The following is a 6,466-nucleotide window of genomic DNA, read 5'->3' on the forward strand; positions in this document are numbered from 1 at the left end:
AGTTTTTATCTTGAAAAATGAAAACCAAAGAATTCGTCTCCTAATAATGTTGACCAGTCACTTTAAAATCTCAGGAGTCTGTACTTGAGTATAGGAAAACATTATAATCATGAGCAGGCTTGTGATATACTAAAGGCTGAGCTTAAGAGGAGGAAAAAGAAATAACCAGTAAATACTGTTAGGATATCAGTTAGGAACTTTTCAGTGGGAATAAATACAAGCAACGTAGCTATTGAAACCGGTAAATATCGAATTGGTGTCGTATTAAGGCTAATTTGGGCGAGCTGAAGGAAGGAAAACTTTGCAATAATTTTGGCCATATGTTTTAGTGAAAGCAACTCAACAATGTCATTAAATCACTCCAATTATCCACAAATAAAGCTTAAAGTTTGGCTAAAATATAACACTTCTTAAAGCAATTTTCAATTATACAGCATTACATTTGCGTAAGACTGTTTCATCGATGTATTTTGAATTTTGTGAAATATACTCATCCCTGTCTGCTCGTTTGTGAGCAACTTTACAAAAACTACTGTACCAGTATTGACCCTATTTGATATCTAGATTATGTATGACCTTATGCTTAATAAAACCTTTCAGATATAGTACATCAAAGCACAAGTACGCAGCAATACTTTGAAAACAATCGCAATGTTAAATTTATTGCCTGCTACAACATTACGGAAAAAAAACAGAACCAATTTTAACCAAACTTTCTGGTTTTGTGGGATATGAAGGAACGATAAATCAGTTAGATTTTCGAGAAAAAAAAAAAAAACATCGAAGTGCACATAAACAGTGGAGCTGAGAGCAAAAAAAGACTGCTAGACATGGCAAAAGCATTCTCTCTGAAGGCTCCTCTAGTTTTTGATTATTCAGAGGATTATTGAGTGGTGTACGAATGAATATTTACTTCTTCCAAACCTCATATACTACTGACACAGTTACTGATTATTCATATAGGACTACTTAGACAAGTATTATGGGAATAATAATTCACTTCTTCCAAACCTTATTTACTACTGACATAGTTACTGATTATTCATATTGGACTACCTAAACGAGCATTATACGAATAATCATTTACATCTTCCAAACCTCATTTACTACTATCATAGTTAATATTAGCATATTCCCGTACGGAAAATAAAAATAGCATATAATCAAAATTTGATATGCCTCCCGAAATCTACAACACCATTATTCAAAACTAATACGTTATAATAAAGAAAAATCAAACATGTCGAAATCTTGTCTAAATGTAATGGCGAATTCAACTTCTTGAAAAGTGTCATTAATAGAACATATTTATCAGGCTTTGTCTTAGATGAATTAGATATTACATAAGAACTTTCAGCTCCTGATAAAATCTTCGATAACTTGTGCTATTCATATTGACTGATGACATTTTTGTAGATAATGTAATATTTCACAGCACAAAGACGAAAAAGAACAGGTTCGTTTAATAATACATCTACCAAGAAACTCAGAAAGTGCCGAGTTGATTTATTGAGTATTTATCAATATGTTTTTTTTTTTTATTATTATTTTAGTCAAACTTATGCAATAATAAATTCATATGAACGATATGCTTGTTATTGTAAAACAGGTGATAATAGTTGTAACTCTCAGGTCAATAATAAATGATTATATATATATATATATATATATATATATATATATATATATATATATATATATATATAAATATATATATATATATATATATATATATATATATATATATATATATATATATATATATATAATATATATATAATATATATATAATATATATATAATATATATATATATATATATATATATATATATATATATATATATATATATATATAATATATATATATATATATATATATATATATATATATAATATATATATATATATATATATATATATATATATATATATATATATATATATATATATATATATATATATATATATATAATATATATATAATACATATATATATATATATATATATAATATATATATATATATATATATATATATATATATATATATAGTATATAATATATATATATATAATATATATATATATATAGTATATAATATATATATATATAATATATATATATATATATATATATATATATATATATAATATATATATATAGTATATAATATATATATATATAATATATATATATATATATATATATATATATATATATAATATATATATATATATATATATATATATATATATATATATATATATATATATATATATATATATATATATATATATATATATATATATATATATATATATATATATATATATATATATATATATATATATATATACATGTATAAAGAGAGAGAGAGAGAGAGAGAGAGAGAGAGAGAGAGAGAGAGAGAGAGAGAGAGAGAGAGAGAGAGAGAGAGAGAGAGAGAAATCTTGCACAGTACATTTCCAGTACATAATTTTTTCCTATATTGAGAAAATAAAATTTATATATTCCCCCATAATCATATAAAATTTACTTCGAAGTGTGTGGATGACATCAAAATTTTGCATATACATATATGCATAAAAAAAAGATCACGAAAACGCCAATATCATTACCCTTGCTCGTGTCAGTAACAATAGCCTTCTCAAATTACCAATTACGCATAATTGGGAAAAAAATTGCTCATTACCTCAAGGTAGATTTATGAGTAACTTTCCAATTTTCCATAGTTATCAGGATTTCTATTCTTCAAGGACATATTTCTACCTTTGATATGTCATGAAGAAGGTTAACTACATCATCACATTGGGGATTATCAACTAAAAATGCGATTTTTATTTTTTTTTTAAACTTTATAATTTGGTGGATGGCAGTTATTTTGGTCGTATAGTAACGATAATTACTATCAATAACTTATCTTTATCATTATCATCATCATTATCAATCATTAATAAAAGTAAATTACCTGAAGCTAGTGAACAGCCTATTTCAAAACTATTATTAGTGAACTCCACTCTTTAACTGGTATAATTACTCTTCAAAACTAAATGCATCATATATTGATAATCGTCTGATTTCTCCTCTTTTTCGTTTTAATTTGCCTTGGTACTGGGAACAGTTTGTGCTTTAATTCTTTGAAGACTAGAGGGGCCCTCATTAGAGCGCACACCTCCGCGACCGTAGCTTATTTTCTGATCTTTTACTCGACTTTGATCTTTGACCTCAACATGTATTAATATGCATTGATTTTCACACGCATATGGACCAAGTTTAAAGTCTATGTAGCAATGATGTCTACACTTATGGTTCATTACGCGGACTGGACATTTTCCTTGACTATGACCTTTATCTCTGACCTTCCATAAAAAAAAAAAATAAGTTTCCGGCTTTTGCATAAGTTAATTCCATTGTTTTATCATTCTACGATTAAAAATGTGGCCTGGAAGTTGTTCACAAACACTCCCGCACAGGTGTGTAAACATAAGCTCCTTCCAACTTTTTTGGCTTTGGTAATAATAGATATTTCATATCGAAATAAAGCCAAAACCTAATTTCAGCGTTGTTGGTTTTCTTTCATGTGTATTTACGTCTCCCTTGAGTCGTACCTTATTCTTTGGAAACATTCACTGTCTTCCTGCCGTGAAATATATTATAGGCCGTGGGTCTTCATGACTTGCCAATGGAGAGTATCTTCAAAATATGTTTTATTCACGGATATTTTCCAGATTCTCTTGAGATTAAAACGATATGTAAATGGTTCTTTGCAGTGTGTCAACTTGTGTCCTTTTATTCGGTGCCTACATCTGGGAGTTCAATATGTTTTACGATTTATATTCGAAAATGGTTTCACATACCATCAACTCCGGTTTTGGGTGTTCAAAGGTGAAGGAAAGACTTAAAAGCATTTTAGATGAACGTTTACATATGCAAGAGGAGTAATGCTCATATCGCCTTCGTGAAAATCGATGAATTTCCAAAAGATGTGTTCATCTTTGTACCAACCGTGTGTCACACAATTGTACATAATTACCTTTGTATATATTATGCTTGTATCTTCGCTCTTCCCTCGCACTAAAAAGAACAAGAATAAACATGTCTGCGTGTCGCCTATGTAACATTGTGATTTTCTCGAACATGTAATTTCCTGTTGCCTTGAGGTTTTCTATATAAAGGAGTGTGTTCCATAATAAATTAACTCGGTTGCTTTCATACTGCCTTTGAGTTCGCAACCTTTCTCTCGGCACCGTCACATTGGCGACCCCTGAAGTCGACTCGCTCTCACCGCCTTCCACCTCCACCCGACGAAGAGGATGCCTATTCAACGTCAACCGAAGCTGACATGAATGCCGTAGGACATACACGCCGGCACCGTGACATGCCGAAGCAGAGACAAAGCCGCCCACCACCCACCACTCGCTCGCGCCCCAACAAACGACTTCTACAGCCACTTACTACCTCCCATCCGCCGCAGTTTTGCTACTACCTCTTCATATTCGGGGCAACTGCGAAGAAATGTGCCGAGGATTGTCAGTGGCCAAAAAACGTGTAAGTAGGCCATCGCTCGTGGCGGTGGCCTCCTGTGTTTCTAATCTTTTCGTTTTACATGATGCAGGAACGGGCGTGCGATTTTTGGTAGACACGGGTGCTTGTCGTTCTCTTTTGCCAAGGAAACTCTTCAAGACACGACGTAGTCTGTCTACATCTGCCGACGTCCGCTTGGTAGCTGTCAACGGATCTGCGATACCCACCCACGGTTACGAGAACTCATATTATCGTTCGGAAACAGTAAATTCAATTGGAAGTTTCTCGTTGCTGATGTCACAATGCCAATCCTCGGTGCAGATTTCCTCTCTCATTTCCACCTTCTGGTCGATGTCGCCCACCGACGATTGGTCAACGCAGACTCGTACTTGTCGACACCTCTTCAACACGCCCCTTCTAACCTCGTTCTCCATATTAGCGCACCCACGGATGCCTACGCCCACCTCCTGACGTCGTACCCGGAAGTTTTCCGTCCAGAACTTCGCCAATCGCCCACGGTTCCTGCCAAGCACAGTATTTATCACCATATCAAGACGACGGGACCCCCTACGTCTGTCACCGGAACGATTGGCAGCCGCCAAACAGACGTTCGCCAAAATGGAGGAAATGGGCCTTTGCCAAAAGGCCTCCAGCCCATGGTCATCACCCTTACACATCGTTTTGAAGAAAGACGGCTCCCTCCGTCCGTGCGGGGATTAGAGGCGCCTGAACATGCAAACAGAACCGGATCACTACCCCCTCCCAAACATTGCCGACGTGACCACCTACCTGCACAAAGCAAAGGTTTTCTCTACGCTCGATCTCCTGAAGTGGTATTATCAGGTGCCTATGAACCCAGAAGACATCCCCAAGACTGCCATCACCACTCCGTTTGGTACATACACCTTCAATTACTCCTGTTTTGGCCTTCGTAATGCTTGGGCCACGTTTCAACGTCTCATGGATGGTATTTTAGGGGACCTCCCTTTCTGTGTATGTTATGTGGACGACATACATGTGTTCTCCTCCTCAAAAGAGGAACACCTCCGTCACCTGCGCATCGTGCTCGACCGCCTGCATCAAAATGGCCTTGTAGTCCAGTACGACAAGTGTACCTTTGGCGCCAACGAAGTGTCGTTCTTAGGGCACCGCATCACTCCTGAAGGTGTCCACCCACTCCCTGAGAAGGTAGCAGCAGTTCAGAACTTCCCCGTGCCCTCGACCGTCAAAGCTCTGCAGGAATTCTTAGGCATGATCAACTATTATCACCGTTTTCTGCTAGCCATTGCTGCCACTCTTGCTCCCCTCTACGCCTCCCTCAAGGGCAAGCCAAAGTACCTGAAGTGGGGTCCCCATCAAGATGCAGCCTTCTGTAATGCAAAGAAGGCCCTATTAACTGCTGCGGCTCTCACTTTTCCTATCCCACATGCCCCTCTCCTTCTCTCCACCGATGCCAGCGACGTCGCTATTGGTGCAGTACTCTAGCAGGTGGTCAACGGCTCTCCCCGCTCATTGGCCTTCTTCAGCAGAAAACTATCCAAGGCAGAATCGGGTTATTCTACCTTCGATCGAGAATTTCTGGCGGTGCACTTGGCTGTCCGTCACTTTCGCCATTTTTTAGAAGGTATGCCCTCCGTCATTCGCACAGACTACATGCCTCTGGTGCACGCCTTTACTCGACAGTCTGATGCCTGGTCCGCCCGGCAATGTCGACATCTCTCCGCCGTGGCTGAATACAATTGCACCCTTCAATACGTCCCTGGGAAAATGAATCCCGTTGCCGATGCCCTGTCAAGAAAGACGTTGGCTGCCGTTCACCTGGGATTGGATTACAACGCCCTGGCTGAAGCCCAACGACAGGATCCAGAGTATCAAGCTTGTAGGACATCCTGCACGTCCCTCCATTGGGAAGACTTTCCCCTCGAAGACTCCAACACCACCC

The sequence above is a fragment of the Palaemon carinicauda genome, chromosome 6 (genome assembly GCF_036898095.1).
Source record: "Palaemon carinicauda isolate YSFRI2023 chromosome 6, ASM3689809v2, whole genome shotgun sequence".
NCBI classification, from domain to species: domain Eukaryota; kingdom Metazoa; phylum Arthropoda; class Malacostraca; order Decapoda; family Palaemonidae; genus Palaemon; species Palaemon carinicauda.